At 39.9% G+C, this 25,522-nt stretch overlaps 1 long non-coding RNA gene across 1 annotated transcript; it reads right to left on the bottom strand.

Moving 5' to 3' along the window:
• Positions 1-8,287: 8,287 nt before the first annotated feature.
• On the bottom strand, positions 8,288-25,477 carry LOC122539425 (uncharacterized). The gene is made up of 4 exons (XR_015758975.1): positions 25,262-25,477; positions 15,947-16,017; positions 11,730-11,823; positions 8,288-11,214 (listed from the first exon to the last, which is right to left on the bottom strand). It is a non-coding gene; the product is annotated as an uncharacterized LOC122539425 (long non-coding RNA).
• Positions 25,478-25,522: the final 45 nt, after the last annotated feature.

A 25,522-nucleotide genomic window follows, 5' to 3' on the forward strand; every position in this document is an offset into this window, starting at 1 on the left:
AGAACGGTGTGGAGGTCTTGGAGGACTAGAAAATAGCAAATGTTACACCACTTGTGAGTATAAACAAGAGATGGGAAAAAAATACAAAAATACCAATCGACGTAACCCATCATGCTTGCCTTTGTACTCGATGGCTAGACAATCCTGCCAAAACCTTTTATTTCCCCACTCCCTCTTTCTACACACCCTTACCACCATTTATCCCATTCACCTTCAGAAAGAAGTAGGAGGGGAAGAAATAGTGCCAATATTACAGAGGAGGAAGTGCTGGAAGTCTTGAAATGCATAAAGGTGGGTAAATCCCCAGGACCTGATCAGGTGGGATTCTGTGGGAAGCTAGGGAAGTAATTGCTGGGCCTCTTACTGAGATACTTATATCATCGATAGTCATAGGTGAGATGCTGGAAGACTGGAGATTGGCTAACGTATTGCCACTATTTAAGAAAGGTTGCAAAGACAAGCCAGGGAACTGTAGACCAGTGAGTCTGACGTCAGTGTTGGGCAAGTTGTTGGAGGGAATCCTGAGGGTCAGGATGTACACATATTTGGAAAGGCAAGGACTGATTAGGGATAGTCAACATGGCTTTGTGCGTGGGAAGTCATGTCTCACAAACTTGATTGAGTTTTTCAAGATGTAACAAAGAGTATTGATGAGGGCAGAACTGTGTACATGATCTATATGGACTTCAGTAAGCTGTTCAACAAGACTCCCCATGGGAAACTGGTTAGCAAGGTTAGATTTCTTGGATTTCATTGAATACAGACAGAATAGCCACTTGGATACAGAACTGGCTCAAAGGTAGAGGACAGAGGGTGGTAATGAAGGGTTTTTTTTTCAGACTGGAAGCCTGTGACCATTGGAGTGCCACAAGGATCGGTGCTGGGTCCACTACTTTTCATCATTTATATAAATGATTTGGATGTGAGCATAACAGGTATAGTTAGTAAGTTTGCAGATGACAGCAAAATTGGAGGTGGAGTGGACAGCGAAGAATGTTATCTCAGATTACAGCAGGATTTTGATTATATGGGCCAATGGGCTGAGAAGTGGCAGATGGAGTTTAATTTAGATAAATGTGAGGTGCTGCATTTTGGGAAAGCAAACCTTAGCAGGACTTATACACTTGATGGTAAGGTCCTAGGGTGTGTTACTGAACAAAGAAACCTTGGAGTGCAGATTCATAGCTGTTGGAATATTGCGTGCAATTCTGATCTCCTTCCTATCAGTAAGATGTTGTGAAACTTGAAAGGGTTCAGAAAGGATTTACAAGGATGTTCCAGGGTTGGAGGACTTGAGCTATAGAGAGAGGTTGAATAGGCTGGGGCTATTCCTTGGAGTCTCGAAGGCTGAGGGGTGACCTTATAGAGTTTTATAAAATTTTGAGGGTCATGGATAGGATAAATAGAATGTTATTTTTTCCCTGGGGTAGGGAAATCAAGAAGTAGAGCGCATAGGCTTAGGGTGAGATGGGTATGATATAAAAAAGATCTAAGGAGCAACATTTTCATGGAGAGTGTGGTACGTGTATGGAATGAGCTGCCAGATGAAGTAGTGGAGGGTGTCTGCCTCACAGCGCCAGGGTCCCAGGTTCAATTCCAGCCTTGGGTGACTGTGTGGAGTTTGCACATTCTCCCCGTGTCTGTGTAGGTTTCCTCCGGGTGCTCCGGTTTCCTCCCACAATCCAAAGATGTGCAGGTTAGGTGAATTGGCCACTTGAATAAGCTGTTATTTTTAATTTTAACTACTTCTTGGTCTATCAAATTCTGACAAGTTACTGCACTGGATAAATCTTTTCTGTGCTGCTGGTTTTAAATTACGCAGGAGAGTTTACCCCGTGTCATAACACTATTCATTGAAAGCAGAGGGGTAGCTGGTCCAAGAAACAGCTATATGGAAGAGGGTGTTCCATGCTGCCATCTCTCTCTCTCCTGTGAGATCCTGTGTTTAATTTTACCTTTTGTACCATGTGCTATTTATGGGGATTGTTGCAAGTATTTGGAACAACATCATTAAGTTAGGATGATCTGTTGGGTTTTTGGATAGATTAAGTTATTCAGTACTCTATTCTCTTTTGTTTGTGTTTTGTTCGGTAATCTTGTAAATAAATTCTGTTTTGTTTAAAACTAAGTGGTTTAACCAGCAGCATCCCTCCTGGAATATCCATTTCACACCTGCCTAAAACAACTAGCAAAATTAAGGTATGGGCTACTTGCTGGCCTGGTCCATAACATAGGGCAGGTAAATAAAATCTTGGCCTACAGCAGTATTGTTCAATGCACCTATCACACATTATGTGCGGCAAATCACCACAGGCACGTGATGAACGTCATCCGCTGCGAGACTTTAGTGAGACGGACATTGGGCAGTCTATTGAACTCAGGATGTGGATCCACACACACTGTCTTAACAAATATTACTCAAATAGTAAGAAGAAAATCCTGCAGGAGAAACATTCTTTAATTTTTCAAAAAAAGACTGCACCTTATCTCCATTAAGGTATATGCTAAAGAGCTGCCACTGAAGGAAATGAAAGGATGGTGAATATCTTATTTGCAACTTCGCTGTTGGATCCTGTGCAGAGATTGACTTCAAATGAATTCTTTGACAGAACTGGTCATAGTTCAATGCAGTGGTTCTCACCTTAATCCTGTGCCCTAATCCCAGTTCATTGCTGAGAGATTTCTCAAAGATTTATGTCATTCTTTAATATACATGTTATGTGGTCAATATAGTGACCGTATTGCCACAAACTTTGAAAGTATTGAAATCCTATTTGACAATAGTGATCGAAAGGTAAGTTTTGAAGAGTGTCTTGAATAGTGAGGAAAATAATTGAAAGAGGATTAGGGAGGTGCTTCCAGATATACCTAAAATGATCATTTCTCCTCATTGTTTTCTCTTTGTTCATGCAAAATCAGATGCCATGACTAAATTTTGTGCATGGATCAGATAGAATATTTGGAATATGGTTATTGTTCATTCTTATTTCTTATCAAGTACTTACAGTATTGTGAGTTTCAAAATTAAAGGAATAATAAAAATATTAGGCTTAATCTGAAGTCATTGGAAGTCAAAGACTTGGGACATATAGAATCACGAAAACATACCATTTTACAATATAGAAGAAGGTCATTCAACCCATTGTGTCTATACAGGCTCCTGAAGGAGCTAACTGGTTAATACTACTCTCTAGCTCTATCTCCATAGCCCTCTAATTTCATCACTTTCAAATATACATCCAGCTTTCTTTTGAAACCTCCGATGGAATCCGCTTCCACCAGTCTCCTAGGCAACGTTTTCCAAATCCTGTCAACTCTGAGTAAAGGAGTTTTTCTTCATCTCATTTCGCGCTCTCTTGCTGACAATCTTGAAATTGTGACCCAGTTAGTGACATATCAACTAGTAGGAACAGAATATCCTCCTTTACTTTGTCAAAATTGTATATAAATCTTAACACTTCAATAAGGTCACCTCTTAATCTTTTCTGCTCCAGGGAAAATAATTTCAATTTCTTTAATCTTTCGTAGTATCTAAAATCCCTCATTCTTGATATCATTCTAGTAAATTTCCCAGAGTTTTATAGGGTTAGAGCTTATCTGGAAAATCTGAAGTGTTGAGTTGTTGTCAGCTTATTTCAGGAAGGATATACAGTCCGTGGAACAGTTATAGCATAGAATGGTGCCAGAAAAGACTTGAATTATATTACCTTTCAGTATAGAAAACTGAGTGGTGATCTGTTTGTGGCATTAAACATGAAGAGAGGATTTGTATGGTAAATGAAAAGAAACTATTTTCTCTCACAGAGGAACCGAGTCAAGGTTGTAGGATGTTAATCTTAAAACTTGGTCAGTCAGGGACGATGACAAACAAACAAGTTATTCACAAAAATGATAAGAGAATTCTAGAATTCTGTCATAGAATCATAGAGTCATAGAGATGTACAGCATGGAAACAGACCCTTTGGTCCAATCCGTCCATGCCGACCAGATATCCCAACCCAATCTAGTCCCACCTGCCAGCACCCAGCCCATATCCCTCCAAACCCTTCTTGTTCATATACCCATCCAAATGCCTCTTAAATGTTGCAATTATACCAGCCTCCACCACTTCCTCTGGCAGCTCATTCTATACCCGTACCACCCTCTGTGTGGAAAAGTTGCCCCATACGTCTCTTTTATATCTTTCCCCTCTCACCCTAAAACTATGCCCTCTAGTTCTGGACTCCCCAAATCTAGGAAAAGACTTTTCCTATTTACCCTATCCATGCCCCTCATAATTTTGTAAACCTCTACAAGGTCATCCCTCAGCCTCCGACGCTCCAAGGAAAACAGCCCCAGCCTGTTCAGCCTCTCCCTATAGCTCAAATCCTCCAACCCTGGCAACGTCCTTGTAAATCTTTTCTGAACCCTTTCAAGTTTCATAACATCTTTCCGATAGGAAGGAGACTAGCATTGCACGCAATATTCCAACAGTGGCCGAACCAATGTCCTGTACAGCCGCAACATGACCTCCCAACTCCTGTACTCAATACTCTGACCAATAAAGGAAAGCATACCAAATGCCGCCTTTACTATCCTATCTACCTGTGACTCCACTTTCAAGGAGCTATGAACCTGCACTCCAAGGTCTCTTTGTTCAGCAACACTCCCCAGGAGCTGAAAATGTGTTGCTGGAAAAGTGCAATAGGTCAGGCAGCATCCAAGGAGCAGGAGAATCAACGTTTCGGGCATTAGCCCTTCTTCAGGAATGCTGCGCTTTTTCAGCAACACATTTTCAACTCTGATCTCCAGCATCTGCAGTCCTCACTTTCTTCTAGAACACTCCCTAGGACCTTACATATAAGTCCTGCTAAGATTTGCTTTCCCAAAATTCAGCACCTCGCATTTATCTGAATTAAACTCCATCTGCCACTTCTCAACCCATTGGCCCACCTGGTCAAGATCCTGTTGTAATCTGAGGTAATACTCTTCGCTGTCTACTACACCTCCAATTTTGGTGTCATCTGCAAACTTACTAACTGTACTTCTTATGCTCGCATCCAAATCATTTCTGTAAATGACAAAAAGTAGAGGACCCAGCACCGATCCTTGTGGTACTCCACTTGCCACAGGCCTCCAGTCTGAAAAATAACCCTCCACCACCACCCTCTGTCTTCTACCTTTTAGCCAGTTCTGTATCCAAATGGCTAGTTTTCCCTATATTCCATGAGGTCTAACCTTGCTAATCAGTCTCCCATGAGAAACCTTGTCGAACGCCTTACTGAAGTCCATATAGATCATGTCTACCGCTCTGCCCTCATCAATCCTCTTTGTCACTTCTTCAAAAGACTCAATCAAGTTTGTGAGACATGAGTTGCCACACACAAAGCCATGTTCACTTTCTTTAATCAGTCCTTGCCTTTCCAAATACATGTACATCCTGACCCTGAGGATTCCCTCCAACAACTTGCCCACCACCGAGGTCAGGCTCACTGGTCTTTTGTTCCCTGGTTTGTCCTTACCTGTCCTCAGAAAAATGTTAAAGCTGGATCTATTAAAGCCTAAACTAGTAGATTTTTATTATGTCCTGACTATTAAGAGATGTGAAGCTGATGATGGCTGACTGGCAACTTTTGTTCAATTTAATGTCCTTTCCAACAGTCTCAAAGTCCCCATCATTAATTAAAATGACACTCCTATTTCAAACCTGAAGCCCTCGCATACCTCCCAATGCATCTATCCCACCACTTCTCTCTTTGTATAAAGTGCCTGAACTCATTTTAATTCTCTTTGAAAAGTTAAAAACAAGCTAAATCGATAACTTCGCAATTAATTCATAATTAATTTACACTATTTCAAATATTTGTAAATTCATGTAATTTATTAATTTTGAAATTCATCCTTTTATGTCAATAGTCATTTATCTGTTAAAATATTTATAAACCTAGTAATCTAATTGCAAATAGGCATATTAATATGTGAAGGCATATCCATTCATCAACAAATTAAGGACTGTGATTTTTAAGTTATAATTTGGAAAATTTAATTCAAAACTCTCACAATGTTCGAAATTGAAATATGATGTTTGTTAAATTGGTGTGAGCATATTTTTGATATAATTTACAACTAACAGACATTTTACAGACTTTCCAACCTGTGAATATTATCTCAGTGGACAGACCATCCATCATCAATCTAAGCAACAGAAAAGACAAGGGGGTGCTCTGTCCAGTTAAACCTGTAAAGCACTCATCAATAAAATCGGGGAGACTATTTCAAAATTGGGAGAACTGTGGCAAGATAATTCAAGCAGCAGCCTGATGTGGTTATGTACACTACTACCATTCCTGAGTATATCCAGTAACACTAGCAGGACTGGTCCACTTAGACATCCAGATATAAACGGTTAGGGTAATCATAATGTTGTAGTTATAACAAAGATCTGTCTTAAAGGCTGGACTAGGTATTAAATATTCCTGTTCAGCAACGGTAGGAAAGAATAAAAAGCAGGAAATGTGGGTATGGGGTATTGTGTTGATGAAAGGGATCATTGCAGTTTTGGTGAAAGAAGGTATCCCAGAGGGATCAAGTACTGAACTAATTTATTGTGCGTTAAGGGACATTAAGGTGCAAATATATTAGCCAGTGTAGTCTACAGGCTGCCAACCAGTGGAGAAAATATAGGGGAGATTACAGAGAGGTATAATTTACAGATTTGTAACAATGAAGGACTTTGATTATCCAAACTTAGACTGGGATAGTAATGTAAAATTCAGAGAAGGACACAAATTCCTAGAGTGCGTTCAGGAGAATTTTCCACAGTACTTTATTTTCAGTCCACTGAAAAAGGAAACACTAATTGATCTGGATTTTGAATATGAGGTGGGTCAAGTGCATCATTTGTTATTGAGAGAACATTGGGCTTAGTGATCACTACCATAAGCTTTAGGGTGACTACAGTAACGCATTGTTTTAGACATGGCCCTGGCAGTCATCAATATTGACTCTTGACCTCTTGAAATCCCCTGGCATTAGAACAAATATGGTCAAGGAAACTTCCAGCTTATTGCCGCCTACTGCCCTCCCTTAGCTGATAAATCAGTTTTCCTCTGTGTTGAACACCACTTGTAAGAAGCACGGAGGTAACAAGGACATAATATATACTGCAATTAGGGACATCAATATTGATCATCCATGTCCTAGACATGACTCAGTAACAATGCGACTAACTGAGCTTTCTGTGAAGGATATAACAGCTGGTGAGAGAGCCATCAGGAGGGGAAAAAAAATCATCCATGCCTTCACCCTCATTAATTTACTTGCTGCTGCAGATCCATAACAGTATTGGTAGGACTGATCATTGCACAGTCATAATGAAGACAAATTCTTGCTTTCACCCTGAGGATATTTCCAATCATATTTTGTGGCACTACCAGCATGCTAAATGTGATAGCTTCAAAACATATCCAGCAACTTAACATGAAGCAGTAGTCAAAGTCATCACAGTTAATAGATTTTCGCCCATTCAATTGATTTCATGTGATACCAGAAATGAGAACAAGGCATTGGAGAAACTATAGCCCCAGACGTCATTTCAAATGTAGTCCTGAAGACCTAGGGCTGGATTATGATAGTTCATAGAATCCCTATAGTGTGGAAACAAGCCCTTTGGCCCAACAAGTCTACACCAACTCTCCGACAAGTATCCCACCCCAAATCCATTCCCCTACATTTACCCTTGATGAATGGACCTAACCTACACAGACCTGAACTGTGGGCAATTTAGCATGGCCAATTCATCTAATCTGCACATCTTTAAATTGTGGGAGAAAATTGGAACACCCAGAGGAAACTCAGACAGACACAGGGAGAATGTGCAAATGTCACACAGACAGTCGCCTGAGGCTGGAATCAAACCTGGGTCCCTGGTGCTGTGAGGCAGCAGTGCTAACCATTGAGCCACTGTGCCACCATGCCACTCCAGTTGGGGGATGGATATCTTTCTAATCACGAATGCCCCAAGGGGAAGTTGAAATGTATCAGTAATTCAGTTTTATTGCTGAAGATGAACTATCAATTGAGACTGGGATTGATTGTTGGCCAATTAGTGGGCAGGTGTGTCTGCAAAGGGAACAGCAACAGAGGGAAATCACTGAAAATGTAGACCACATTCTGATTCACTTCCGAACAGAAAATTTTCAATTTGAAAACACAAATTGCAAATGGAGACTTCATGCTGGGTTGCAGATAAAGTCTGGAAACCCAAGATACGGGAGATACGTGCAAATTTATTAAAAATACAGGGCAAGGTGATGGCGGCACCATTAATCCAAAGATCCAGATAATGTTCTGGGAACCTGCATTCGAATCCCGCCATGGCAGATGGTGTCAATAATGACCATGAAGCCCATGTCAATTGTCAGGAAAGAAAACATCGGGCTTATTTAATGTCCTCTAAGGAAGGAAACTGCCTTCCTTATCTGGTCTGGCCTTTCATGTGACTGCAGAGCTAAAGCAATGTGGTTGATTTCGCATGACCAATAAATGTTGGCTTAGCCATCGATGCTCATACCTTGTGAATGAATAAAGAACAAATTTTGACCTTTCCTCTATATGGTAGACCACCTTTATTCCACTGAGTATCTTTACCATCCAGTTAAATAGAAGTTGACCCTGTTCTCATCAATCTTGTTCTGGCTCTTGGAGGCTGCCCAGCATTATGTCCATTTGGAAAGATTCAAAGAAAAGCTCCTAATGAGTTCTGTAATGACCAGGTCCTAGACAAGATTTGTCATTTGTTAATGTTCCAGATGGGATTCCACAAATCCCTAAGTTCCAGGATGAGGAGGGATGAACTCATTCCCCTTCTTTATTCAAGTCCCTTTAGTTGATCACAATAAGGTTAACTTAAAACTGAGTCCCATTCCTTATGGATACCATTCTCCCAAACCCAAATAAACTAATTAACCAGCCTTTCTTGAGTTAATAAAAAGGAGTTGATTCATTACTAAATGTTAGAAAAGTTTATAATGCAACACGCATAAATAGATTAGAAATAAGAAGAGAGTCCAAAAGGTTATTGGTTAAAGATAAATTAGATATACAAACCAATTTCTGAATTGTTCATGAAAAATGAATAGTTGAATGTTGCAACAGAGGTTCTGAGTAATGTTGGCATTGACAATTGATCAGCCAGTTTTATGATCTGTAGCTTTGCAGATTGGTTGAGATTCTGTTACTATGATTCTTTTTGTCCGTGATTGATTTCCAGCATTCAGGATAAGAAAGAGTCCTCTTATTGTCCAGATTCCCTTTTGTTTAACGCTAGCTAGCTACCTTCTCACACTCAGAGTGAGAGAGGTTCTTTATCTGCAACATGAGGTGACTAAAGGAAAGCTTTTTGACTGTAATCTGGACTGGTACAAGGTTTATTCCCAAAACATCGATTCTCCTACTCCTTGGATGCTGCCTGACCCACTGTGCTTTTCCAGCACTACACTCTCAACTCTGGTACACATGAAAACATTCAGTCTTACTTGAATACTCCAGTAGAGCTGAAACTGGCTTTTTAACCATTGTTCTTGTGTATTCTTCAAAGGGAAAAACGTAAAATGTGTCTGCAATTTGCGAATACTCCATAGGGGGCCATTTGCTACTCAGCAGAAGATTGTCAGTCTTTTGTTTTCTCAAGTCACTCTCTCTCTCTCCTTCTCTCTCTCTCTCTCACACACACACACTGTTTGTAGATAATTTGCTAATTTTAAGTATTACATTCCATTAATCCCACATAGAACTTTTGGCAATAAATAACACTGCAGTTATTTTGTCTCTTTCAAAAACAAAGAAACATTTTTCAATTAAGGGCTAAAAGTGCCCTTTCTATTTCATTGTTTTAATAAATTCTTCAATGTCTTAATCTGCATCATTATTTCTGCCAGTAAATTAACTACCCCATCTTTTGCCATGCCATGTAAATCATCAGGGTCAGGGTTGGAGGCAGCAGATTGTTACAGAGGGCATTAGCCTTATTATTTTTGGTTTCCCTCTTCCATTTTAACCTATGGCTAGCAGTGGAAATCAGGCATTTTCGAATTAACCACATTGTCTCTTCTAATATAATTGCAATACTGACATTTACTGACAATGTGAAAAATTGTCTGTGTATGTCCTGTCCACAAAAAGCACCAATCTAATCTAGCTAATTACTTTCTATCTCCAACAAATGAATGATATTAGCAATGCTTTCAAACAGCATTTAGTCAGTGAGCACCCGCCACTGATACTTATTTTACGTTCCCCAGGGATACACAGCTCCTGAGCTCGTTGTAAGCTTGGTCCAAACTTGGATAAAAGTGCTAAAATCCAGAGGCGAGAGTGAATGGCTTTGCTCTTGACATCAAGATAGTATGTGACCTGAATGTGATATCACAGACTCTCATCAAAACTGATATCATAGGGAAATTTTTCCATTTTTTTGGATTCATATTTTGCATAGAGGAAGATGGCTGTGGTTGTATGTATGTCCAACATCTCAACCTCTCATCATGTGTTCCTCAGCACAGTGTCCTAGGCCAAACCATCTTCAACTGTTTTATCAATGACATCCCCGCCATCATGAAGTCAGAAATTAAGATATTTACTTAATTTTCCATACCATTTGCAACTCAACAGATAGTAAAATTGTTTGTGTTCAAATACAACAAGACCTAGATAATACGAAGGCATGGTCTAGGAAGTGGTAAATAATATTTGCACCACACAAGTATAATGCAATGACCATCTCCAACAAGAAAGAAAAAAACAACTCACCTTCATCACCAATGGTATTACCATCATTAATCTCCCACTCTCAAGATCCATTACCCAGAAACTTAACTGGACTAACTTTATAAATACTGAGTAAGTCAAAGTTTGGGAATTCTGTGATCAGTAACTCACTTCCTGTGTCTCCAAAGCTCAATCCACAATCTATAAGGCATAAATAATATGTAGGCTTGGTCAGGTAAGGATTCCAGTTTCCTTTTCTAAAGCACATCAGTGAAACAGTTGAGTTATTCCTGGGTTTCATGGCTACCATTAGACTATTAATTTCAGATTTTTATTGAATTCAAATTCCAGCATCTGCCATGATGAGATTTGAATCTGGATCTTCAGAACATTAAACAAAACTACACATGTTGAAAATCTGAACCAGAAACAGAAATTCCGAGGTAACCTCAGCAGGTCTGGTAGCATCTGTGGAAAGAAAGCAAAGTCAATGTTTCAGGATCAGTGACCCTTCTTCAGAACCCTGAAGAAGTGTTTTTGGTTTCTGTATTGTTATTATAAACTGAGTAGGGAGTAAATTTAAACCCTTGTATCCTTTCCTTTACTATGCGTAGACAATATGGTTTATGACAAGAAGATGAGTGTCCTTTGTCAATCCTATCTCCAAGTGTTTGTCGTCTCGTTAAGTATTGGCAGAAAGCTTTCAAGGTTTTAAATAAAAAGAGGATAATTTATTCAAATATTCACTCACAAAGTGAAAATGATACATCACTTGTGCAAGCGTCTGCCCACACACACTTACAGACACACACTATAGTTCAAGAGATTAGTACATTTTCATAAGTTGTAAACAAAAGAACCATTCCGAGTTTATATGTTTGATTTTTTAATGGAAAATACAGTAATTGCGGGCCTGGGAATGACGGTGGTTTTTCACTCCAAAAGCACAGCTAATACAGTTTCAGTAATTGTGGTAGTAATACCTGATTGTAGGATTCTCTCAAAGCGATGGATGCTCAGCCAGATCATGTTGATCATAAATTGTTTCTTCTTACCAGGAATTTCCTAATGGGAGGCCTTGAAATAGGAATCAGCAGAGGAAACATTAGAGCTGTAACTACCTCGGGTTTAAATAAAGTTCTAAAGAAGATTCTTACTGTTAATAATGTTTCTCTAAAAATGCTGTCAGACCTGATGAGTTTCTCCAGCACTTTCTATGTTTGTTTCAGAATGGCAGCATCTACTATCCTTTGCTTTTATTGAAGCAAGTGTGGATCCAATTTATTTTCTGTTGCTGATGCCATGCAATTGGTTACTTGTGAGGACTTGTCCCTCTCTGGGTTTGTAATAAATATAATTCATTATCTGAAGACAGTTTGGCTCTGATGATCAACTTCTGCTGCCCATCTAATTGGTTGAAGCCTTTGAATTATGCTAGGGCTGAATTATTATAAAATGAACACTTGACGCTGCTGAAACTTTAGAGTCAGAGAGACTGTGTGCCAAGGTAAGAAGAACAGCCCGAGAAACAAAATTAAACTGGACAAGGATAAATGACAGCTCCATGAACATACACTGGACATCCCTTCACTGAAGAAAAATCCAATTGTGTTAAAGTTATTAAGAAACTTTCCATCAAGGATTTCCAACAAATGTTTGAAAGCATTATGCAAATGGAACAGAGTTTTGACATTTTTCTGTGTACATGCAATTATTAATATCTTAAGATTTAATTTAATCCACAGAGATGATACAACTACAGTACAGCAGGCAATGGTTGCATTTTGTCCTTGACAGAAGCAAAAAACAGCCAGGAATAAATATCTTGTTGATTTTGAAGCGTCATTATGCAGCAGAATCACCTTGATCACTTGATAACATCTCCAAACTCTCACCAGCTTGCTCCTTTGGTCTTTTTCCTGTCTCATGGGACTCTGCACCAAACTAGAAAACACTATTTAAAGTGGTCAACACAAGTTCTTTCTGACTTTGAGCAATCCTGCAGTTGGAGAAAGTGAGGACTGCAGATGCTGGAGATCAGAGCTGAAAATGTGTTGCTGGAAAAGCGCAGCAGGTCAGGCAGCATCCAAGGAACAGGAGAATCAACGTTTCGGGCATAAGCCTAAAGAAGGGCCTATGCCCGAAACGTCGATTCTCCTGTTCCTTGGATGCTGCCTGACCTGCTGCGCTTTTCCAGCAACACATTTTCAATCCTGCAGGAGGTTGGACAAACAAAGCAGAAAGTACAGGTCAAGTAGCAGCAAGTGCCCAGTTGGGCTGATCATTGGGCTAACTGGAAAGGAGACACCACTGTCACTGAGATCTGGAGAAGACCTCCTGGGAAATCATTAACAGATCCTCAGTCTCTCCAGTGCAAAACTATTGCAATGCAATGGCATCAGGCTATTGATGTGGAAGAATTCATGGTACGACATCTGTGAACTTTGGGACTTTTAACTTTTTTACAATCTGCTGTGAGTGCCTCCATTTTGTTTTTTACTTGCAATCTCCTCTCTATTTGAGCAGCAGGTATTTGTCCCAGTCAGGCTGTCAATTAGACATCCTTTGGGTCTTTCATTACACTAGTGGAATTATTATTTAGATAGACCTCCCAGAGATGGCTTCTTAATTGCCTGTCTCAGGGTAAATCTTGGGCACCATTTTGTGATGGCTGCTCCCCAGTTGCTATCCCAAAATTGAGTCAGACACTGGGGTCTCAACTCAACCATGAAGTTCCAGTACATTCTCTTTGCACAGGCGCAGCCAGATTTGTTGAACATTTGTGGTAGTTTTTGTTCTTATTTTCGATTTCTAGCACTTGCAGTTGTTTGTCTTTGTACTGGTAATGAATTATTTGTGCACAGGATGATGATCATTCATGATACACAATGAGGAGTAAAATGAACCTTTGAATTCAAAAGAACCAAGAAATATAGATTCAACATTAGGTGCAAGCAAAGCATGTATGTGGTGATCAACTGTAAGCAAGGATAAAATAGAAAGTTTCTTCTGAGTTTTGTCAGCTGATCAAACTTAAAAAAGAGGAAAATGTCAGCTGCACTGCAATCGTATTATTTTTGTAGACTATTGTTGGTGTTCTTTATGAAGTTTGGGAAAAAAAAATCAATCATCGATCTTGTCCTAGATTTCTTCAGTCTGTTTATCTGTCAGGACTCATAAACTTATGAATGGGAAACTTAAGAATTTTTTTTTGGACATTCTTTATGACTTCACATTTGAGAGTTGAAGAGCTGAGCGCAGCTTTCCATAAATGCTAAATAAATTTCATGAGTTCCAAGTTAATGGGGTGAATGAGTAGACAGTAAATACTGTAAAAGCAATTCTGGAATAAGAGAATTATTGTCCCAGACCCTCACTTAGAATTTTAACTGGCATGAGCGTGCCAAATTGAAGCCAACTGTCAAGTGAATAAAACAGCTTGGCAATAATTTCACCGACCAACATTTGTTTTCTTCCAGTAACACTCTATTGTAATGACTTAGGTCTAGCCAATGTTCAGAATTAAGCTGATTTAATCAGGGCAGGAATCCAGGATTATACATTGTTCCCTGAGACATGTGCATAATCTGCAGGAACTGGAAAAAAAAATCATGTTTGGAGGATAATTACATTGAGATTTATAAGCCATAAGTGAGTCACCCATATGCAGAGTTGTATAAGTTTGAAGATCCTACTGTTGGATTGCCTGGCTCTCAGGACAACTCCATACAACCCTGTCATGGTGGACGCTGCAAGACGTGTCAGATTGTGGACATAGATATCACTATTATGCGTGGAAACACCTCCCACCTTGTACATGGCAGGTACTCATGTGACTCAGCCAACATTGTCTATCTTATACGTTGCAGGCAAGGATGCCCAGAGGCATGGTACATTGGGGACACCGAGCAAAGGCTACTACAACAGATGAATGGGCACCGCACAACAATCAACAGACAGGAGGGTTCCCTCCCAGTTGGGGAACACTTCAGTGGTCCAGGACATTCAGCCTCGGACCTTCGGGTGACCATCCTCCAAGGTGGACTTCGGGACAGGCAGCAGAGAAAAGTGGCCGAGCAGAGGCTAAGAGCTAAGTTCGGTACCCATAGGGAGGGCCTCAACCGGGTCCTTGGGTTCATGTCACATTACAGGTGATCACCATTGCACTACACACACACAGATATTCCTACACACACACACTCTCACATACACACGAACACAGGTACACACAGACATCCACACACACTCTTATAGACACTCACACATGCACCCCCTCACAGACTTAAGACACTCTGCACTCACTACATACACACACACACTTTCTCACACACATAACCCCACCCCAGACAGACACACAGACAGACAAAGACCCACATGCACACATATATTTTGTGTGGTGAATTTGTACTTGCAGAGTTACATTGTACTTTGCTCAAAAACTGCATGCATTTATGTAAAACTCTGTTATCTCACTTTTTAGATTAGAATCAATCTAAACATCATGGCATAGACAGAGAACACAGGGGGCCAACACCTTCAACATATTGTCTAGCTATCACCCATTGTTACAGCTAACCCGAGAATGCAACTTTAAAAAAAAGGTTTTGTGATTTACACATGAAAGAAGTGAAACTATCACTGTATTCTAACAGATGAAAGGCTTAACAGACAATCAATTTTTCAATGTATAATTTCAGTTACATCACACTGTAAATTTTTGCTATAAATTCTGTGTTACGATCGAGCCCTCCACTATCACCTGATGAAGGAGCGTCGCTCCGAAAGCTAGTGTGCTTCCAATTAAACCTGTTGGACTATAACCTGGTGTTGTGTGATTTTTAACTTTGTACACCCCAGTCCAACACCGGCATCTCCAAATCATGTATATTATACTATTCAGTTTGGTAGTGCTGAGTCACCACCATGTTAGAAGCATCAAAGCTTGAAACGAATACTTCAAGAGCAAAACTGTTTTTTGCTCACAATTTGGTATGGTGACTGTGATTAACTAGTAACTGCAAACTATGAGAGACAGAATAATCTTCTTAATCAAAGGCTTTCTGTCCCAGTATTCAGTTAGGACATACTTTTTCAATCAGGCTGAGAGAAGTAAGATGCAATTGTCCTGGTTTAGGTTTTGGTAATAGTGACACAACTTTCAGTATTCACTGTTATTGTTCCTACAAAAATGCTGACATACCTGCTGTTAAACATAGAAGTCCAGAAGGTGGTGTCAATAATTCCATGATTCTACTTGATCTGCTGATGTCCCTGCAGTTGACAAACAGTTAGAAATCAGTGAAGTGAAAAGCACTTTAATTTTAACACAGTCTGATTGTAAAAGTCCTTTAAAAAGTTACATCATATTGCTATTTGCAGAGAAATCTTTATAGCACCGTTTACAAATCAGATATTATTCAATATTCCTTAAGATTTCTTGTGATATTTCAGTGTCTCCCTCAATTTCAGGTGTTTGTGTTAGTGCATGGATTTCTGACCATACAGCTCACATCTAGCTGACAATAACCTAGTGAAACAAATAACTAATTTACCAACTTTCGATGCAAAGCTGCAGAATGTGATTTCACCAAAGCTAATTTTGCTGAACGGCTTAAGGAACTGGCCATGTATTAAATCCTATGAGGAAATAGGCAGCATATCTGAATCAGACATCATCAACCACCCATCAGGATGACAACATGGACAAAGATGATAACACATCTGACAACAACTATACATCTACGACAAATGCTGCACACCTATCTAAAATGACAGACAGCACACTGCCTATTAAAGTTACAAAACCAATTTGAGATAATTGTGAAAGCATCAGGTCTGATTATGTTGCATGTCCACCAAAGCATTATCTACACACTAAAATAAAACAACGAACTGCGGATGCTGGAAATCTGAAACAAAAACAGGAATTGCTGGAGAAACTGAGCAGGTCTGGCAGTGTCAGTGGAAAGAAAGCAGAATTAACATTGTCAGTCAAGTGATCCTTCATCAAAACTCATGCTGTAGAAAGGTTCCTGAGCTCAATACCTTAACTTTGCTTTCCCTTCACCGATGCTGCCAGATCTGCTGAGTTTCTCCAAGAATTCTTGTTTTTGGTTCTTTATCTAAACATGTACAGAAAATACATCCTCAGAAAATACATTCATCTAAATACATCCTCTGATCATCAAAGTGTTCCCACTGTGTAAAGGGAAAAGGGTGAATGTTTGTTCCTACATATATTCTAGACCAGGGAGGCAGCAAAATGGTAACACAAAACTATGACATATGATGTTCAGCAATAAAGCACCCACCTCACTTTTTGTCATTTTATCAATGCAATGGAACCAATGTTCAGTCAGTTAGTTATGTGAAGGTAAAGTACAGTAACATCAGTAAGCAGAGAGAGAGCGAGAAAGAGACAGAGAGAGAGAGAGATAGAGTGAGAGAAAGTGTGTGTGAGCGAGACAGAAAGAGAGGATCAATAGATGTAAATGGGGACCATTAGTGACTGAAAATGGCATGGCTGTGGTAGCAACCCATGTAATGACAAGATCTAGTGTGTGAGTGTTGGGGTAAAGACATGGGAAAAGGTGCTCAGGCTCTAAAATTGTTGAATCTAGTAGGCTGCAGGGTCCCCAAGCAGAAATGATGTGCTGTTCTTCCAGATTACACTGAGCTTTGCTGGAGCTCTGCAGCAAGTCTGAGCCAGAGATGTTGGCCAGGGAACAAGGTGATGTTTTGAAGTGTCAGGCAACAAGGAGCTCAGGGTCATTTTTGTGGACAGAATGTAAGTGTTCTGCAAAGCAGTCATCAGTCTGCTTTTCATCTCCCCAGTGTACAACAAACCACACCGTGAGCAGCAAAGACAAGTCGAGTAGATTGAGCAAAGGGCAGATAAATTGTTGCTTCACTTGGAGGGTATGTCTGACACCTTGGATATTGAGAAACAAGAAAGCAAATGGGCAGGTGCTGCACCTTCTACAATTCCATGTGAAGTGCCATTGGAATATGGTGTGTGTTGGGAGTGGAGGCGGAGTGGACAAGAGTGTCCCAAAAGGGGAACAGTCCTTATGGAAGGCTGAGAATGGAGAGGTTGGGAATATGTGTCTAGTGGTGACATTCTCTAGGAGGTGATAGAAATGTTGGTCAATGATCCTGTTGATGTGAATGTTGATGGGATCGTGGTAAGGATAAAGGGGAATCTATTGCTGTTATGGGAAGGAAGAGAGTTCTGAGGGCTGAAGTACAGGAGAGGGGTCGGATCTGACTGAAGAAGAAGGTTGACATTTCGGAGACCCCTTGCTGAAGTTGACATCACTGCAACAGGCATGACGGAAACATAGAAACTGGGAGAATGGAATAGAGTCTTTACAGGAAGCAGGGTGTGATGATGTATAGTCAAGGTAACTGTGGAACTTGGAGGGTTTGTAGTGAATATTGGTGGCCAGCCTATCCCCAGAAATGGAAACAGATGTTATAGAAAGGAAGAGAAAATCAGAGATGGACCAGATATAGGTCAGAGCAGGGTGGAAATCCAAAGTGAAACTGCTAAATTTTTGTACAATTTTTTTGTAAAATGATTCCTCTTCCATGGTGAAGAGGAGGTGGCTGGAGTCCATGAAGTGGAAATTCCAAAACTGATGTAAAGCATCAAAGGAATTGTGGGATTTAATGGGAAGGGATTGGAGAAGGGAGGAAAAATCAATTTGAGGTAGGAAGAGATGAGTTCTCCTGGGCCGGAGAAGGTAGAAGCAGTGGGTCTACCTGGGCTGTTGTGTTTATGGATTTTGGGAAAGAGATAGAAGTGGGCTATGCGAGGTTGGGGACTCTAAGCTTAGAGGCAGTAGGGAGGTGTAGGGGTGAGATAATCAGATTTAGTTAAATTATTGATTGTTGTGGACACAAAGGCCTGGTGTTTAATGCTAGGGTCTGGTTTCATTTTATATCTTCCCAGTTTGCTGTCTGAGAATTCTGCGATATGATTGGTTGTTTCTCCAGCTTGATGAGATCACATTTTAGATACTTAGACGTCTCCTAAACATAGCACCAAGATCAAATTATTACAGGATAGAAGAAAGTCAATGATTATTATGTTCTTGTGCACAGGTTGCTTTGATGTCAGTAGCAAAAAATATTACTTCATCATTAACCATAAAATCTGGATCAAAGAGATGTGGCTATGAAAAGACGTCTCACTTTCCATTAAAACTCTCAGTTGACAGAGAAAGAAGATGCTGGGAACATTCAAGTAAGTCTGGTAGAGTGGATAAAAATATTGTGTAACAATGTTTGTAATATCTGTTTTAAATGCAAATAAAAAAGCTATCTACATCCATAACAGATATGTCATTTGTATTGTTTAACCATTATGACATGCATTTCTAGTAAAGTTACAACATACAAACCCAAGTGTTAACATCACTTGATGCAAATTTATTTCCAAGGCCTACTTAATTTGTTACATACACTGTCGGGACAGCTCCAATAGACTAGATACGCATTTTTCAAAATGTTTTGTGAACCGCATGATTCTTTTGGATGGTATACCTTTAAATTGTGTGTATATTTCAGAAGTAGCAGGGTAATGATTAAAGGAGGACTTTTTTAAATATAGGAGCTTCTCAAATTGCACACTTCAAAATTTGTCGAGGTAAGACATTGCTGATGGAGAGATCCAATCAAGCCTAAAGTTTGGGAGCACTTTGGGCCCATTGTTTCTGTGCCAGCAAGTTGAAGATGTTCCTCTATCACTGTAAATTTCTCCTTCAGTAAATATCCAAATCATTACATTGAGAGAGTGGTCAGTCTCATGGAGAGCCATTGGCAATGGCACTGGGAGTGCATGCAGGAATTGTATATTGGCATACACAGGATGTACACCACACTATGTAGATTGATCAGTTAGTGGCATTGATTGCACATGCATGTGTAAGAGGATCTCAACTGGACACAGATGATGCCCCCCTCCAGCTATCAGAAGTGTCAACCAAGGGTAGAGGAGATTGCCACAGAAGGTGAAAGGTGCCAACACTCATGGGGAGCCACCAGCATCATCAGTTTCTTATGCCCAATGAACATGAAAATGTCTGTGAAGCAGGACCCAGTGATGGAGGCTGTTCCCGCAATGATGCAGGATTACAGAATCTGGAGATGTCCATACTGAAACGTTGATGATGAAGTCAACCATTACAGTGCAACACAGCCAGCAGGCAGTGACAAGTGAGCAAGTTGACTCCATTGCCTCCAGGGATCCTGGGAATAACACATAAAAGTGGCTGAGAATGGAGGCTACTGCATTTGGCAGACCACAGAAAGGGTCACTAGGACATCTTTCACTTCTAACTGTGCATAATTTGAGTTTATGAATAGCGTGTAAATATTAACACATGAGCTAGAGTGGTGAAGCAGAGCCGGGATCCACCTGAAGTGACGATGAAACATTTGGGCAGTTGATCTCTATCAGAGCAAATTACTGCAGATGCTGGATTCTGGTACTGAAAACAACAAATCAGCTCAGTTGGGGAGTCATCTAGACTTGAAACATTAGCTTCCTCTGTCTCTCCCCATGGATGTTGTGTGACCCATTGTGACTTCCAGCAATTTTTGTTTCCGGAACTCCTCCTTTGAGTTCCCATGTTCCCAATGGAAATGCTTCAAAAAGCACATCAGATGAATCAAAATCATAGTTTCCCCTCAGTCAGAGGGACTCCAGCAGAAACATTGCTGAATCAAAACATTCCTGAGTTTAATATCTTCTTGGTATGGCCTCCAGGTCCTTCCTGCCCCTTGTTTCCCTCCACTGACCTTCTTGCAATGAGCATTGCCCTTTGTTGCTATTCTACACAAATGGAGAGTCTCTATTATCATCTATTGGCTTCCTTATACACAGTTAGCTCCCTAATTGAGTTTAACAATTGGCTCCCCCTTTTATGGTGACGACCCTCTGCATTGCACAAGTGCTTTCACATTCTCTCCTTCAAACTGTGCTGATCTGTAATAATTGTTTGCCAATGCCTATTTCCTTCTGTATAATTCACCTCTTCATGGAGTTCCTCCTGATAGTCTGGAATGTCCATAACTGTGTCTAACTTAATAGGTCTGCCTGAAACAGTATGCACAGCCCAAGCCTATTAAAATCTAAGAAAATTGTCTCTTAACTACCCTAACACCATCCATAGAGAAATAATTGTTGGCATGATAAAACTCCCACACTGGTCAATGCTGGTACTTTTCACCCAGCCCTGCATTCACTCCAGCATCTAGTGAAGCTTGGAAATTCAACTCCTTGCATTAGAAGTCTGTATTGTGTGGAGAGACAGGAGAAACTTGAATTGAAACATCTTTGTTGTGAACTTGTAGAAGTTCACAAAATCATACGCATTGTGGTGCATGTATGAAGTATAAATATAAAGTTATTTTAAATTAGATTGAAAAGAAAGGACCAGAAGCCAAAAGCTCAAAGCAGTACTTACAGAATTGATTTCAGGAAGTCCTATATCCCTTCTTTTATCAATACAAGAAATGAGATGAATGAACTAGGATGGCTGAGTGCCTTAAATTCCAAGCCCTCCCATATAGAGTGCATGACCATTCTTATGGTGCAAATAATGTTCCTACCTCTCAGCTAGAAATCCTGGGTTCAAGTCCCAACTCCTTCAGAAGTGGGCAATAACATCTCTAAAAAGATCTACAGAGGGAGCATGATTCAGGTTCTTAGTGGCATAGTGTCCCTGCTTTTGAGCCAGGTAACCTGGGTTAGAGTCTTATCTGCTTCAGAGGTGTGTAATAACAGATCTGAATGATTGATTAGAAACATCTGTAAAAGGACATATTTCTACTAATGCAATTCACCCACTAAATGCAGTGAATGGGGATTATTGAAGTTCCTGCTTCAGAAGTATGTCATAACATGTCAGAACAGATTGATTTTAAAAAAAAATGACCATGCAGTGAATGCAACAAACAAAGCGTAATAGTGTTAGCAATGAAAGCACTCCACTATTTGATATCAGGGGGAGTTTGGTGACTGAAACTCCTTGAAGACCTGACCGTGCCTGAAGGCAATATAGTTTTTAAATTTGTAAGAACTGAACTAACCAAAAGCCTGACATATTAATGTGTCTTTGCATTGTATATGTAGCTGATTCCAATGGTTTGCCCCATTTGTTGGACTGCTGCCTCTTATATTGGGCTCAGGGTACACAACACTGGTACTTTGTAATTTAAAAAGCTGGCTGTCAGCAATCTCCCTCTCTACACTTTTAAAACAAACTGTCATCAAGTTGTACATTTGCTGGTAGGGCACTGTAATGTAAAGAAAGTTTAAGTTGGAGAATTTATAAACTATCACTGTCACAAAAACAAAATCAAATTGTCAATAGAAACTTACAGAACTGCAGTGGTAACTGATTCAAATGACCATTATCTAGAGTGATGCTGGTACACTCCATCCCCAACATCCCTCACTTCTCTTTATAAAAAACTTTAATTAGAAGATTAGACAGCTTTGAGTAGGGTACCAATCCTTCTCTCTCTACTCTTTTTAAAATTAAATATTAATCAAGTTTAACAGCCTCTGGTGAGACACTGTAATGTAATCAAAATTTAACAGTCAACAGAGGCTTACAAAACCAGGCTGGAAATTTATCAAAATAATATTGACCAGGATGATAATGCCCTCAGCACTCATGGTGCCCACCAGTCTTCAAAGACAACAATCCTCCTCTCTACTCTGCTGAATTTAAGGATATGTCGAAATATTAGTGGCTAAATCTCTTTAAGAAGAGGCACTTGTCTTGAATAATAAGGTGTCATTTGCTGCATGTTAGCAATAGTTACAAGTTACTAGCTGGCATAGGTTTAAGGTGAGAAGGGAGAGGTACAAAAGGGTCCAGAGGAGTAATTTTTTTTTTCACATAGTGGGTGATGGGTGTTTGAAATGGGCTGCCAGAAGTAGTGGTGGAAATGAGTACAATTTTGTCATTTCAGAAACATGTAGACTGGAACATGGATGGAATAGGTATGGAGGGATGTGGACCAAATGCAGGCAAACAGGGCTAGTTTAATATGTGAAAACTGTGTGGCATGGGCAAGTTGGGCCGAAGGGCCTGTTTTCATGTTGCAGTCCTTAATGACTCTATGCCTCTCAGATTCACATTTACATAAATTATGAAAAGCAGTGGGCCCAGCACCGATCCTTGTGGCACTCTACCGGTCACAGGCCTCCAGACTGAAAAGCAACCTGTACTACCAGCCTCTGTCTCCTACTTTAAGCCAATTTTGTTACTAGAATGTGATTAAATCTACTTATTGGCGGAAATTCAAAAGCGTAGTAGACGCTAGGCACCTTTTGATTGGACAGTTTTGCCTCCATTTATCTGCTCCATCTAAAAAGAAAATGTATTTGCCAAGTTACTGCTGCAGTGCTTCAAACATAGAATTCAGCTCTGAGGTTTACATCAATGTGTGTGGTTGTGGATGGAGTGTGTAAAGTGCCAATGACTGGTGGGTCTATACCAATCTGCAGCTTATTCACACGCAGAGTAAACAGTTGGAGATTTCATTAGAAGTGTATTTATTTCAAAACTAATGAGCAATTCTTCAGCATATGCTAAAATTAAAATGTAGCTGCTGGAGGTAAGGGATACCATAACTGCTAACTGAACAACATTGAACCAAGTATTAATTAACAGATGCGGGGAAGAGCCCCTGTTCAAGTAAGTGGAAAGCTAAAGAAAACTTGGTTTGCTTCCATACTAATGCTCTGCTGGTCACAAAAAAAACCTGCTCTTTTTCATTCTCTGTCTTACACACCCAGTTTACAGATGAAAATAAAACAATTCTTACCAAACACTGAATGGATTTCAGACTCTGATTTTGATGCAAGTCAGTTGTTTTGTGGTCAAGTTGTCAAATTGTCCAGCAATGAAGATTTTGGAATTGCAGAAATGGCTCAGCAGTTCTGATGACTTCCACAGTTGATCTGCCAGAAGCTGTTATCACAGCTAATCTTTAGATGAAATAAGGTAGGGGAGACAGTGGTCCCTTGTTTCTACCAGAAGGGTGCAGCCCTTTTATGGTTACGTTGATTACATCTATCCAATAGCTGGGCTTCTTGGATGTTTTACTCTTTCTGACACACAAGATCTCTCTCTCATGATGTTTCTGCTTTTTGGCTACTTACTCTGCCTTTTCTATATTTGTGGCAGACAAACAAAGATGTCTGTGGCATGTGCCCTGTAGAAACCTGTTGTGATTCAGTTGAACAACAGCAAGTTTTTTATCACCTCCTGGCCAGTTTTTCATATCTTAAAACCCTTGATAGTTAAGGCCTTTTTGCTTGACAGAAATCTATCAAAAATGGATGTTATTTGCACTTGTGAAATTCTTACTGATTTTCAAATATCTCCTGTGTGCTTAGGTATATAAATGTGTGTGTGTGTCTGAGAATGTCTTTGCTTTTTCTCTTCAGAAGAAGTTTCAGTTTTAATCCACAAGGAAAAGGTTAGGTAACCCTCGGAATACATTTTGGATGCAGTCTTTAAGCTTGTTCTAAGGTTTAAATTTGTAAGGTTAAGAGGAGTTCTATCAAAAAAAAATGTTGCATCATGATTACCCATTGTGAATCAGCAACTGGAATGTTTTGATCTGTGACCACATGTGCTCAAGTAATGCTTGATTCTGTCAGCCCAATATTACCTCGAGCAGATATCAAATTAATATCAACAATGACACAACAAAAAACCTGTTCATTCTTTTTCATTTGTACTTCCTTTCTCTACCACTTGATGGCACAGACAGTCCATGATAACCGTGAGGTCTACCAAAATCATAAAGTGTTTTCAATGCACTGGCATTGTTGCAACAATTGCACTCAGCCCCTTAAACATCCTTTAGAAAAATAGCAAATCACAGGGATAAACTCTCAAAATGTGTGTGTCTGTGTGTGTAGAGTTACAGTGAATATTTTTAGTGCCAATTTTCCTTTATTTATTCTTGAAACATGGGCATTACTGAGAAGGGCTCATTTCTGGTCCACAGACAATGCCCTGAGGAGATTGTGGTGAGTCTCAAATCATTCCAGTCCTTGTTCTGCATGGTATTAGATTGTGAATCCATGATTTTCACTGAGCAATAATGAAAAAAGAACATTTTATATGATGCTACTTAAGAGAAACTGTTGCTGCTTTGGTCCTGTCTCCTGAATCATGTTACAATGAAACATGTGTAGCTGCTACAAAAAGAAACAAACACATGTAATACCTTTCAGTAATGGAAGATAGAAATTCAAGTACAAATGCTTGGCATGGTCATAATAAATACTTTTGCATGATACTTGTACATATGTTATTTCATAGTAGGAACCATAAACAGGCGAGATTAACACTGCAATATTTGCTTTCTTTACAGGATGAGGGCGTTGCTGACTATGTCAGCATTTATTGCTCATCCCTAATTGCCCAGAAGGCAGTTAAGAGTCAACCACATTGCTGTAGGCCAGACCACGTTTCCTTACCTAAAGGACATTAGTGAACTAGAAGGGTTTTTCTGACAATCGACAATGGATCCATGGTTATCACAGACTCTTCCAAGTTTCACCATCTGGCAGGATTCAAACCGAAATCCCCAGAACGTTGCCTGGGTCTCTGGATTAATAGCCCAGCAAAAATACCATTAGGCCATCACCTTCCCAGTGGCCTAATATTAACTATTAAGAAAAATAGAGTCAGACATGTGAGTCTCTTCAATGACGCTGGGTCAGACTTCAACTGCCGTT

This window comes from Chiloscyllium plagiosum, unplaced genomic scaffold (assembly GCF_037043375.1).
Source record: "Chiloscyllium plagiosum isolate Xiang-an unplaced genomic scaffold, Cpla_swu_hap1 HiC_scaffold_2, whole genome shotgun sequence".
NCBI lineage: Eukaryota > Metazoa > Chordata > Chondrichthyes > Orectolobiformes > Hemiscylliidae > Chiloscyllium > Chiloscyllium plagiosum.